The sequence below is a fragment of the Rhipicephalus microplus genome, chromosome 2, assembly GCF_043290135.1.
Source record: "Rhipicephalus microplus isolate Deutch F79 chromosome 2, USDA_Rmic, whole genome shotgun sequence".
Lineage (NCBI taxonomy): Eukaryota > Metazoa > Arthropoda > Arachnida > Ixodida > Ixodidae > Rhipicephalus > Rhipicephalus microplus.
This window is the reverse complement of record NC_134701.1, coordinates 132,354,230-132,367,231: the sequence shown is the minus strand read 5'-3', so window position 1 is coordinate 132,367,231 and position 13,002 is coordinate 132,354,230. Positions and strand designations below refer to the sequence as shown.

General features: G+C 46.3%; 4 non-coding genes across 4 annotated transcripts; all 4 read right to left on the bottom strand.

Moving 5' to 3' along the window:
* Window positions 1–5,097: 5,097 nt before the first annotated feature.
* TRNAL-CAA (transfer RNA leucine (anticodon CAA)) lies at window positions 5,098–5,216 on the bottom strand. Its single transcript has 2 exons — window positions 5,179–5,216; window positions 5,098–5,143 (listed from the first exon to the last, which is right to left on the bottom strand). It is a non-coding gene; the product is annotated as a tRNA-Leu (tRNA).
* A 2,589-nt stretch (window positions 5,217–7,805) lies between these two features.
* On the bottom strand, window positions 7,806–7,924 carry TRNAL-CAA (transfer RNA leucine (anticodon CAA)). The gene is made up of 2 exons: window positions 7,887–7,924; window positions 7,806–7,851 (listed from the first exon to the last, which is right to left on the bottom strand). It is a non-coding gene; the product is annotated as a tRNA-Leu (tRNA).
* Window positions 7,925–7,985: 61 nt separating this feature from the next.
* Window positions 7,986–8,104, bottom strand: TRNAL-CAA (transfer RNA leucine (anticodon CAA)). Its single transcript has 2 exons — window positions 8,067–8,104; window positions 7,986–8,031 (listed from the first exon to the last, which is right to left on the bottom strand). It is a non-coding gene; the product is annotated as a tRNA-Leu (tRNA).
* Window positions 8,105–8,536: 432 nt separating this feature from the next.
* TRNAL-UAA (transfer RNA leucine (anticodon UAA)) lies at window positions 8,537–8,655 on the bottom strand. The gene is made up of 2 exons: window positions 8,618–8,655; window positions 8,537–8,582 (listed from the first exon to the last, which is right to left on the bottom strand). It is a non-coding gene; the product is annotated as a tRNA-Leu (tRNA).
* Window positions 8,656–13,002: the final 4,347 nt, after the last annotated feature.

The following is a 13,002-nucleotide window of genomic DNA, read 5'->3' as shown; positions in this document are numbered from 1 at the left end:
GAGAACGCGTCGGCAGGCCAGAAGAGAAAGCTGGCAGAAGTTTTTGTCAGGGATCAATTCATACACACAGGAGGCAAAAGTCTGGAACATGGTCGGTAGGATAGCAGGGAAACAAGTACACACACTTCCACTCGTAAACACTCAAGGTGATACCTTGGAAGATCAGGCGAACTTCCTCGGGGCACACTTTGAACGGGTATCCAGCTCGTCCCACTATACTGACACTTTCCAAAAATACCGAACAAGAATAGAAAAGCAGAAACTCGAACACAAATCCACTAGATACGAGGCATACAACCAAGCTTTCAGTCTAGCGGAGCTCCGAACATCTCTAAACTCCTGCAGCACTTCTGCCCCAGGTTCTGACCGTGTGGTGTATGAAATGCTAAAAAACCTACCAGCTGAAACACGAAAAACCCTACTTTGTTTGTACAATACTATCTGGTTTTCTGGCACGATCCCTACCTCCTGGAAAGAGGCTATTATTATTCCCATTTTGAAAAAGGGCAAGGACCCTTCTTTAGCTTCAAGTTATAGGCCTATTGCACTTACAAGCTGCTTGTGCAAAGTATTCGAAAAGATCATAAACTGCCGACTTGTACATATCCTTGAAACAAACAATTTGCTCGACCCATTTCAGTGCGGGTTTCGAGAAAGTAGATCCACCACAGACCACCTTGTTCGTATCGAGGCACAGATCAGAGACGCCTATGTCCATGAACAATATTTTCTCTCTGTGTTCCTCGATATTGAAAAGGCGTATGATACAACATGGCGTTTCGGAATTCTAAGAGACCTGTCCCACCTTGGTGTGCGCGGAAGAATGTTTCATATAATCGAGAGTTACCTGTCAAACCGGACATTACGTGTCCGTCTGGGCAGTGTGCTCTCTCAAACATTTGTCCAGGAAACAGGCGTGCCACAAGGTGGCGTGCTTAGTTGCACACTTTTTATTATCAAAATGAATTCTTTGCACTTGTCCATTCCCCGCAATATGTTCTATTGTACATATGTCGACGACGTTCAGCTTGGCTTCAAGTCATGCAACTTGGCCATGTGTGAGCGGCAGGTTCAGCTGGGTTTAAATAAGGTCTCCAAATGGGCAGATGAAAACGGATTTCGACTTAACCCACAAAAAAGCACGTGTGTCTTGTTCTCTCGAAAGAGAGGCATGCACTCGGCACCTGACATTCGACTGAACGGGCAACGTCTGTCCGTCAAAGCCGAGTATAAATTCTTAGGCTTAATCTTGGACAACAAGTTAACCTTCGTAACGTACATCAAGTATTTAAAAACAAAATGTTTAAAAGCCATGAATGTTATAAAAGTGTTGTCACGTACTACGTGGGGTAGTGATAGGCAATGCCTCATGAACCTCTATAAAAGCCTCATTCGCACCCGCTTAGATTATGGGGCCGTTGTCTATCAGTCTGCTACTCAAAGTGCCTTGAAGATGCTGGACCCCGTGCACCATTTGGGCATCCGCCTTTCTACGGGTGCTTTTCGCACCAGCCCCGTAGAAAGCCTTTATGTTGAGTCAAATGAGTGGTCGCTTCATCTGCAAAGAACCTACATGTCCTTTGTATACTTCCTTAAGGTGAAAGCAGACAAGAGGCACCCCTCATACTCTACTATTAATGATTTGTCGAGCTCAATTCTGTTTCAAAACAGGCCTTCGATGTGGCAGCCCTTCTCAGTTCGCCTGAAGGGTCTAGCTGAGGACACTGGAGTGTCACTCGAACACAGTTTAATGGCTCCTGTAGCATACCCGCCACCGTGGCAGTGGCAGACTATAGACTGCGATGTGTCTTTTCTAGAGGTTACAAAACATGCGCCCATTGCCCATATCCGAACATATTTCCTGGAACTTCAACACAAATACACACGTCCTGAGTTTTTTACAGATGCCTCTAAGTCTAACTCCTCTGTGTCCTACGCTGCTGTTGGCCCTTCCTTTTCGGATGCTGGCCCTCTACATCCAGGCACAAGTATCTTCACAGCGGAAGCTTACGCGATACTTGTGGCAGCTAAACACATTAAACAATTACAAATACAAAAAGCAGTAATTTATACAGACTCCCTCAGTGTGGTAACGGCTCTGCACAGTCTTCAAAAACAAAAAAAACCCTGTCCTTGTCTCACTTTACTCCATATTTTGCACACTCTACACACTCAACCAACATGTTGTGGTGTGCTGGGTGCCAGGGCACCGTGAGATCCAAGGCAACGTGAGGGCGGATCAGCTTGCTGCATCCGTCCACAAAAACACTGCCCCTACACCCACATCAATCCCGGTCCTTGATCTGAAGCCGTCTCTCAAACGAAACCTCAGGGACTACTGGCAGAGCAAGTGGGATACACACACACAAAACAAACTACACGTTATCAAGCCACACCTTGGCCATTGGCCACCAGTATCAAAATCACGTCTAACAGAGGTAACACTAACAAGACTCAGGATAGGACACATATACACGACACACACACATCTTTTGTCCGGTGGTGATCCACCATTGTGTGATAAATGTGGTGAGGCATTAACAGTTCTTCACGTTTTAATTCAATGTAAACATTTAGACACTCTAAGAAGACAACACTTCCCACTATCCTACCGACAACATATACCTTTACACCCTGCAATGTTCGTCGGTAGGGAACCGCTTTTTAGTCACAAATCATTATTAGCGTTTTTAAAGGAAATCCATAATTTTCATATCATATACCCGGGCATACCGTAGCACGACCTCTCTAGAGAGGTTTTTGCTGCGGTGGCTACACAGGAAAGCACTTGCCTCACGGCCCTTGCACGCAAGGGTACTAACGTGTGAGGTACTTGTGCTAATGCCATACATGTCCACCATCGTTTTTCATTATCACCAACCTTTGTCACCTATTCACACCATGCACACCTTCACGGCATAGTCATGATTTTATTACTAGTATGTTTTTACCCGCTTTACTGCAAGGAATTTTATGGCCCTTATACAGCCGCTAATCACAATCATTGTCCACATTCCTGTCTCATGAACTGGCGCTCTTTGGCCTTCAAATGGCCCTTGCGCCAAAAAACACCATATATCATCAAATCCCACTTCTGACAAACTTTTTTTTTACTTTACTACCAGAACAAAGTCGGAACCTTCTTTTGCTGAGGATGACATATCGTGTCAGAATGGCCGAGCGGTCAAAGGCACCAGACTCAAGAGAAAACTTGCCCAGTGATACGGGTCGAACGAGGCTTCTCGTTCACGTATATGGGCGTGGGTTCGATTCCCACTTGTGTGAAATTTTTTTACTTTACTACCAGCACAAAGTCAGTGTCTCCTTTTGCTGGGGCTGATATATCTTGTCAGAATGGCCGAGTGGTCTAAGGCGCCAGACTCAAGGGAAACCTTGCCCAGTGATACGAGTTGAACGAGGCTTCTGGTCCACGTATGTGTGCGTGGGTTCGAATCCCACTCCTGTCAATTTTTTTTTACTTTACTACCAGCACAGAGTCAGCGTCTTCTTTTGCTGGGGCTGACATATCGTATCAGAATGGCCGCGGAGTTTCCACTTCCGTACGCCGAAGCGAACGGACGTGTGATGGAAAGCTCCAGTGGAGCGGCATCAGCGGCCCGTTTGAGCCGCGGAAACAGGTCTTTTGATGACGTTAAGGATTATGAAGTTGTGTTCCCAACCCTTCCTACAGGACGTATTGTTTTAAATACGGTTTTTCTGCACGCTGACGTACGAGCTCGACCTTAACGAGTGGAAGATTTCCGTGACACCTTGGCCAGCCTGCAACTGCTCCCCGAAGTGGTTGCTTTGGGGGCGTATAGGATGAGCCACGTGTGGGCGGTAACGTTCAAGAACATGGACGCTGTCAAGACGATTCTATCGCAAGGCGATATCAAGTTAAAAAATTGTCGCCGTCTTGTCATTGATGCGGCAAACCAGGATGTGCGTATGAAAGTGCACTGGCTGCTGCACAATGTTCTCGATGAGGATGTGCGACGCGCTTTCGAGCCGTACGGCCAAGTGGTTGACGTCAACAGAGAGCGGTGGCGTGTAAACGGCAACAGTGAAAAAGGCTCACTAGCCGTATTGTGACACTTCGGTTGAAAGTGGGCGTCGAAATTGAAGACTTGCCTCACCAAGTGAACGTAAGCGGTGAGCAAGCTTTGGTGGTTGTTCTGGGCAGAGCGCCTGTGTGCTCACGCTGTCGAGCAAAGGGGCACATACGGAGAGATTGCCGTGTGCCACGCTGTGGCTCCTGCCGAAGATTTGGCCACGAGGAGAACGACTGCACGTTGTCTTATGCCAGCGTCACTGGACCTCCGAGTGGCAACGACCACGCAGAGCTGTTAATCGACGAGCATGAAGCTGAAGAGGCAGTGAGCGCGACTGCGAGGAAGGAACAGGTGACCCCAGAATTGGTGAAACTGAGCAAGCCTAGTTAGATGGACATTGAACAGGTCGAGAACAAGGCATCCGAACCAGAGCCAGAGAGACCGATAACGACAGACAAGCCAGAACAGCACCTGCCGACTGTGAAGGCTCCCAGCCACGCAGACACACTGCAAGACGACATGGAAATCAGCGACAGCGCAGGCAGTGGACTAGCTGGAAAGCGACCAAAGGACATTGTTGGTGAAGACATCACTACCTCCGGAGACGGTGGTAGAGAAGAACCACCAGCAAAAACCTGACACTGACTTTGTTCTGGTAATAAAGTAAAAAAAAGTTTGTCAGAAGTGGTATTCAAACCCACGCCCACATACGTGAACCAGAAGCCTCGTCCGACCCGTATCACTTGGCAAGGATTCCCTTGAGTCTGGCGCCTTAGACGACTCGGCCGTTCTGACACGATATATCAGCCCCAGCAAAAGGAGACACTGACATTGTGCTGGTAGAAAAGTAAAAACACCAAGTTTGTCAGAAGTGGGAATCGAACCCACGCCCACATACGTGGACCAGAAGGCCCGTTCAACCCGTATCACTGGGCAAGGTTTCCCTTGAGTTTAGCGTCTTCGACCACTCGGCCAGTCTGACACAATATTTCAGTCCAGCAAAAGAAGACACTGACATTGTGCTGGTAGTAAAGTAAAAGAAGTTTGTCAGAAGTGGGATTCGAACCCACGCCCACATACGTGGACCAGAAGCCTTGTTCAACCTGTACCACTGGGCAAGGTTTCCCTTGAGTCTGGCCCCTTAGACCACTCGGCCCTTCTGACACGATGTTTTAGCCCCAGCAAAAAAAAGACACGGACTTTATGCTCATAGTAAAGTAAAAAAAAGTTTGCCAGAAGTGGGATTCGAACCCACGCACACATACGTGGACCAGAAGCCTCGTTCAACCCGTATCATTGGGCAAGGTTGCCCTTGAGTCTGGCGCCTTAGATCACTCGGCCATTGTGATACGATATGTCAGCTCAGCAAAAAATGACACTGACTCTGTGCTGGTAGTAAAGAAAAAAATTGTCAGAAGTGGGATTCGAACCCACGCACACCTACGTGGACCAGAAGCCTAGTGCAACCCGTATTACTGGGCAAGGTTTTCCTTGAGTTTGGCGCCTCAGACCACTCGGCCATTCTGACTTTTTTTTTCTTTATTGCCTGCTTAGACGTACACATAGAAACACACACAGTCAGGAATCAAAAGTAATAATGCAAGGCACATAAGACATAGATACATAAATGGGCAAGGGTAAAAGAGCAACCAAATTTTGGCTGGCGTGTGATGGCTAAAATCGTCTCATGATCATGAGGGGCTCGATCCTCGATACCCATTCAGGTATCAGATCTAAAGATTTATGTGCATTCAGGAACCTGCCCACTGATTCGCGGAAGTACTCGTGTGCCGATCTTTCATCTATATCTACATGTCGTGCGGCCATGCAGGACTTCCATATGCAGTGCAAACCCAGTAGCATAACAGCGTCAAACGGGACACCTTCTTCGTTGTCCACAGTTAGGAAACGAATTCCTTGTGGGTCTGAAGGGAGGCCTTTCTTCAGCGTTCTTTGTAATATATCCCAGAAGAACACGCCTTCTCAGCATTCTAAGAAGACGTGCTCAATAAGTTCGGGCTTTCTACATAAGAAACAGTGCACACCCCATGGTACATATATTCCTTTTTTCTGTAGCCATGTTTTTACCTCTAGTGTCCCGGGGTGCAATCTGAAGAAAAAGTACTTGGCTCCTGGAGCGACATAGATATGTTTGACACGCTTCAGGAAATCACCTCCAGACTTGGCACTATAAATTGTGCGATACAAAGCCACGGGGAGTAGTATATCCGCAATATCTTTGTATAGCTTCCTTCGGTTCACTCCCGCCTGATATTCCCATGAGAATCGAGCACGCAAGAACTTATAAGCCATCACAACCTCCTTCACAAAACCGAAAACCCCGCCTTCAATACATTCGGTGGATAACACAAAGTCCGGCACAAGTTTGCTAAGTCTGGGCTGTAATACAGTGCACAAAAAATGGTCCTTCACATCCCTAAGGAAGCAGAACCGGTTCACTATTTGCCTCAGGAATAACTGCGACAGGCCAAGACCTCCATCACGTGCACGTCGGAACAAATTGGTGCGGCTCGTCCTCTCCCAAACCGATCCCCAAACAAAAACAGCCAGAATTCTGTGGAGCTTTTGTATGTTAACGCGTGAGCAGTGCAAAACACTCAACACATACCACAGTTTGGTAATTAAAAACACATTACACACCGTGGTACGTGCAAACATGGACAATTCCGAGCCTTTTGTCCTCTCAGTCCTTGCGCGCATTTCCGCAACTTGGTTCTGCCAGTATGGTATACTGTCACGGTAAAACTCTAAAGAGGCGCCTAGGTAATTCGTGGGAGCGGGAACCCATTGCATGTTAGCAAAGGTACTGGGTGTCATAGTCCATGCTCCATGCCAGATTCCGAGGCTCTTCCCCCGGTTAACTGCACTGCCACTAGTAACACAATAACGCTTCACGATTTCCACAGTTTTCATAATTCTGCCATTCTGACACGATATATCAGTTCCAGCAAAAGATGACACTGACTTTGTGCTGGTAGTAAAGTAAAAAAAGAGTTTGTCAGAAGCGGGATTCGAACCCACGCCCACATACGAGGACCAGAAGCGTCGTTCAACCCGTATCACTGGGCAATGTTTCACCTAAGTATGGTGACTTTGACCACTCAGCCATTCTGACACAATATATCAGCCCCAGCAAAAGAAGACGCTGACTTTGTGCTGGTAGTAAAGTAAAAAAAGTTTGTCAGACGTGGGAATCGAACCCACGCCGATATACGTTGACCAGAAGCCTCGTTTACCCGTATCACTAGGCAAGGTTTCTCTTGAGTCTGGTGCCTAAGACCACTCGGCCCTTCTGACACGATATTTCAGCCCCAGCAAAAGGAGACACTGACTTTGTGCTGGTAGAAAAGTAAAAAAATAGAGTTTGTCAGAAGTGGGAATCGAACCCACGCCCACATACGCGGACCAGTAGCCTCGTTCAACCCGTATCACTGGGCAAGGTTTCCTTTGAGTCTGTCACCTTAGACACTCGACCATTCTGACACAATATTTTAACCCCAGCAAAAGGAGACACTGACTTTTTGCTGGTAGTAAAGTAAAAAAAAGAGTTGGTCAGAAGTGGGATTTGAACCAACGCCCACATACGTGGACCAGAAGCCTCGTTCAACTCGTATCACTGGGCAAGGTTTTCCTTGAGTCTGGCGCCTTAGACCACTCGGCCATTCTTACACGATATGTCAGCCCAGCAAAAGGAGACACTGACTTTGTGCTGGTAGTAAAGTAAAAAAAGTTTATCAGAAGTGGGATTCAAACCCACGCCCACATACGTGCTCCAGAAGCCTCATTCAACCCATATCACTGGGCAAGGTTACGCTTGAGTCTGGCGCCTTACACCACTCGGCCATTTTGACACAATATATCAGCCCCAGAAAGAAGACACTGACTTTGTGCTGGTAGTAAAGTAAAGAAGTTTGTCGGAAGTGGGATTCGAACCCACGCCCACATACGTGGACCAGAAGCCTCTTTCAACCCGTATCACTGGGCAAGGTTTCCCTTGAGTCTGGCGCCTTAGACCACTCGGCCATTCTGACACAATATATCAGCCCCAGCAAAAGAAGACACTGACTTTGTGCTGGTAGTAAAGTAAAAAACGTTTGTCAAAACTGGGATTCGAACCCACGCACACATACGAGGGCCAGAAGCCTCGTTCAACCCGTATCACTGGGCAAGGTTTCTTTCGGGTCTGGTGTCTTGGACCACTCTGCCCGTCTGACACGACGTTATAGCCCCAGCTAAAGGAGACACTGACTTTGTTCTGGTAGTAAAGTAAAAAAAGTTTGTCAGAAGTGGGATTCGAACCCACGCCCACACACGTGGACCAGAAGCCTCGTTCAACCCCTATCACTGGGCAAGGTTTCCCTAGAGTCTGGCGCCCTAGACCACTCGGCAATTCTGACATGATATTTCAGCCCCAGCAAAAGGAGACACTGATTTTGTGCTGGTAGTAAAGTAAAAAAAGAGATTGCCAGAAGTGGGATTTGAACCCACGCCCACATACGTGGACCAGAAGCCTCGTTCAACACGTATCACTGGGCAAGGTTTCCCTTAAGTCTAGCGCCTTCGACCCCTCGGCCATTCTGACACAATATTTCAGTCCAGCAAAAGAAGACACTGACTTTGTGCTGGTAGACAAGTAAAAAAAAGTTTGTCAGAAGTGGAATTCGAACCCACGCCCACATACGTGGACCAGAAGCCTCGTTCAACCCGTATCACTGGGCAAGGTTTCCCTTGAGTCTGGCGCCTTAGACCACTCGGCCCTTATGACACGATGTTTTAGCCCCCGCAAAAGAAGACACTGATTTTATGCTGATAATAAAGTAAAAAAAAGTTTGTCAGAAGGGGGATCCGAACCCACGCCCACATATGTGGACCAGAAGCCTCGTTCAACCCGCATCATTGGGCAAGGTTTCCCTTGAGCCTGGCGCCTTATACCACTCGGCCATTCTGACACGATGTGTCAGCCCCAGTAAAAGAAGACACTAACTTTGTGTTGGTAGTAAAGTAAAAAAAGTTTGTCAGAAGTGGGAATCGAACCCACGCCCACATACGTGGCCAGAAGCCTCGTTCAACCCGTATCACTGGGCAAGGTTTCTCTTGGGTCTGGTGTCTTGGACCACTCTGCCCTTCTGACACGACGTTATAGCCCCAGCAAAAGGAGACACTGGCTTTGTTCTGGTAGTAAAGTAAAAAAAAGAGTTTGTCAGAAGTGGGATTTGAACCCACGCCCACGTACGTGGACCAGAAGCCTCTTTAATCCCGTATCACTGGGCAAGGTTTCCCTTGTGCCTGGCACCTTAGACCACTCGGCAATTCTGACACGATATTTCAGCCCCAGCAAAAGGAGACACGGACTTTGTGCTGGTAGTAAAGTTTAATCTGTGCAATTGTTTATTCTGTGCAATATTCTGGCAAATTTTCTTCACAGATAAAAGCACACGACAGAATCCTGTTAATTGCATAGTAAATACTTCCGAGCTACCATTTTTACTTGGAAGCCTTCGAAGTTGTTTATCTGGTCATTGAAGTCAGTGACATGTCATGTTCAAATCATCCAGAAAACGCAAGATTCAGGATTGAAATCTGCCTTTTTTATAATGCTATGGTGAATGCACCCTACACCTGGTGAAAAAGTTGCAAAACACTTCTTGTATCGGAAGATTTTGTTTCGGCAGTACTGGTTGATCCAGCGTCTGCCAGAGAAAGGTTAGTACATGATTATGTAAAAGGTAGATTACAAAGCTGGGGTCCCATCACATTTTATGAATGGTGGCTTGTAGTCAGACCGATCAGTTGAATCATCATCAGAGTTGAATTAGTGGAAGTGTACTGTGTTTTATTTGCCATCTCTACCACGAAGCCTGCCTCCTTACCTAAGGGGTGTTGCAACTGTTCTTCTGCAAAGTCTCATTTCAGTTTACTTTCTTAGGTTTTGTCGTCATATTTTATACTTATTTGGGCATTTATTGACGTCACCAGGTATGACAAGGCCTGAAACATTGACCGAAACATCATCTAATGTTGAACATGTCTTTCATGTTTAGCTCGCTATTTCACGCTTGCGGGGAGTGTGTTAGTCATGGCAGAGATGTGCTCATGACAGGCCCAACGTTTGTTCAGGATGGCTATGACGCCTTACGCTGTGGTGTGATTAAAATCGTCATGCAACTTATGAGCATTGTCGTGTCGTCTTGACATTGCAAATGTTTACACCTAAACACTTGGAGCTGGGGCCTTGACAGATATGGGAAAAGGTATGCTGAATAATGTGCTGGCGATCGCTGTGGTATATTCGAGTGCTTCGAATATTCGAACAAATATTACAGGGTTCGAATGGGCTAGGACATAAAAATGTTTAATTTAAAAATTTCGGAATGCTTGAAATGAACTAATAAACATACACAGGGTGTTTTGAGAAACGTTTGACAATCATCAATAAGGAAAACTGAATTGTTACACGCCGTCTTCATGACACCTTTTCTGTTATGAAAAGTAATTAATGTTATAAAATAAAAGGAATTACCTTTTTATTAGCAGAGAAAGGTGGGTGGGTCAAATGAGAGAATTGCTCTCCTTCCTGCGAAGACTCATTTATACTGCTTTGAGATATTCTGAATTCGTCGGCTAATAATTATTGTGCAGTGAAATTGATTATTAATGAATTTCAACTCAATTCACCAACAAAATTGACATCGAATGTCCGACGATGGCAACTAGCAGATGACCAGGATGACGGCTCCGTTCACGATGGCGACTGCACCAGTGTTGTGCATTTGTGAACGTACGTAACCTATGTGGGCTGTGCGTGCTCTAATGACAAATGAATCCTGTACAACCACAAAGCAATGTGTATCAGTGATTCGTACCACGATGCTAGTTTCCGTTTTGCCAGTGAAATCCGTCAGGTTCCATTAATCGCTAATAATTGCAAGAGGCTCCTCTAGCAAAATCTGGAAGGCAGGCTTTTTACAGGAAGGGATACAATTTTTCCATTTGACCCGACCGACTATACCTTTAACAAATAAATGGATATTTATTACCATATATTTTTAATTACTGTCCTAATTGATGCCTTTGTTCACCGGAGGATGCCTGCCCCTACTGACAATTTCCGAAGGCAGCATGAAAACACGTTTTTCCTTATTTCTGATGACTTCCGGACACCTTTCCTGAAACACCCTGTATTTACCCGCATGCAATCCCTTTGAAAAGGTAGTTTAACTGCAACATGCTGCTGCTGTGCCGCGAAACCGCCTACCCAAGGCAAAATCTGCATTTTTGCAAACCACCGCGAAGTTGATTATTTATTTGTAAGTCGATTACTTACTTGATTAGGCTTATATGTGCTAAGTGTGGCATGCATTAAAATGTAACGTATTTTACCAATTACAACCTGCACTTTATTACCATTCGAATCCTGCCACTATTACAATTTGCTTCTACTTTTTTAATGATAAGTACTCTTCATAAATCCCAGTTACAAGGCTTTCGCTGTTTCTTCATACCTATGCGACAAATAACTAAGCAACGATCTGAAAAAGACACTGGCCTAACCAAATAATCGTGACATATTGGCATAACGTCTAGTAGCTACATGCGGTCTAACAGAAGGTGGCTGTTGCCTTGATATTGCGTGTAGATCACTTCGCGAGTCCCTTCAACATATTCATACACGCTGTGCAGGACATTCTCGCTAATTAACTTAGATAACACGTCGCTGCCTCTGTAGCAGGTACCTCTATTGTTGACTCTATCCCTAGCACTTAAAATACAATTAAAGTCCCCAATCAAAACAACGCGCCTAATTTTCACTATTTATCCACTGAAGCGCGCTCGTAACACCATCTGGTGCCCACTCGGAATTCGATTTGACAGAAAACAAAATAACAGCCAACTCTGCCTGATTGACATGAAAACACTCTTTGAACAATAGGGTTCTGAATTTTTTTTCCTTTTTGACACACGCACACACACACACACACGCATGCTCACACACACGCACACACGCACACACGCACGCACACACACACACACATCTCACTGACGTCCTTGCGACTGCATAATATCTCCAAGTGAAACGACGCGCACCACGCTCCTGGTCTCCTCCTATCTCCGAACCTTAGTAGTTCTTTATAGGCACCCGACAGTGAACCAGAGGGTGTGACGAAGCTCTTTGGGCCGCCTCAGCATTGTTGGTATGGACCGCCAGGGATACTACATATGCATATGGGCATCTGGAGCAACGCGACCACAACTGCGACCAAGGCTACAACAAGGCACATCAGTAACATCTAGGTACTTGCGTCGTCAAAGCCTGGAACTTTCAATAGCAAAAATGTGCTACAATGGCATTTACGAAGAAATCAATGTCGCGGTACCCAATCTTCGCTGACGGAGTAGTGATTCCCGCGGTCAAGCACCACCGCTATTTAGGGGTCGTTATTGATCGCAACCTGTCCTGGTCAAAGCATGTGACTGTGCTGCGGAACAAACTAATCAGTTTTATGTATGTTCTTCGTGTTATAGCAGGACTGAGATGGGGCCCTTCAGAGAAAAGTCTCCTGCAGTTACACAAGGCATTATTTGTGGGCTATATACGGTACAGCTCACCTGTACTTTCCGGCATGCAGGCAACGTGCCTTCGTACTTTAGAGAGCTTTCAGGCATGAACACTGAGAATATGCCTCTGCCTACCACAGTGCATGTCAACCTCTGGCACTATAGAGGAGTCCCGCAGTTACCCTATACAGATTTACACGTCCTGTGAGCCTCTTCGAGTGCACCTTCGTCTGCTGACCCGACATGCACAGCACCCGTTGTCTCCGCTACAAGCGGACCGACCAGGCTGTACCTATTCGCGATGCCACGATACGCATAGACACATGATCCCTTCAGGCTTTGCACCTGCTGTAATCCTTGCAGTGCGTCCATG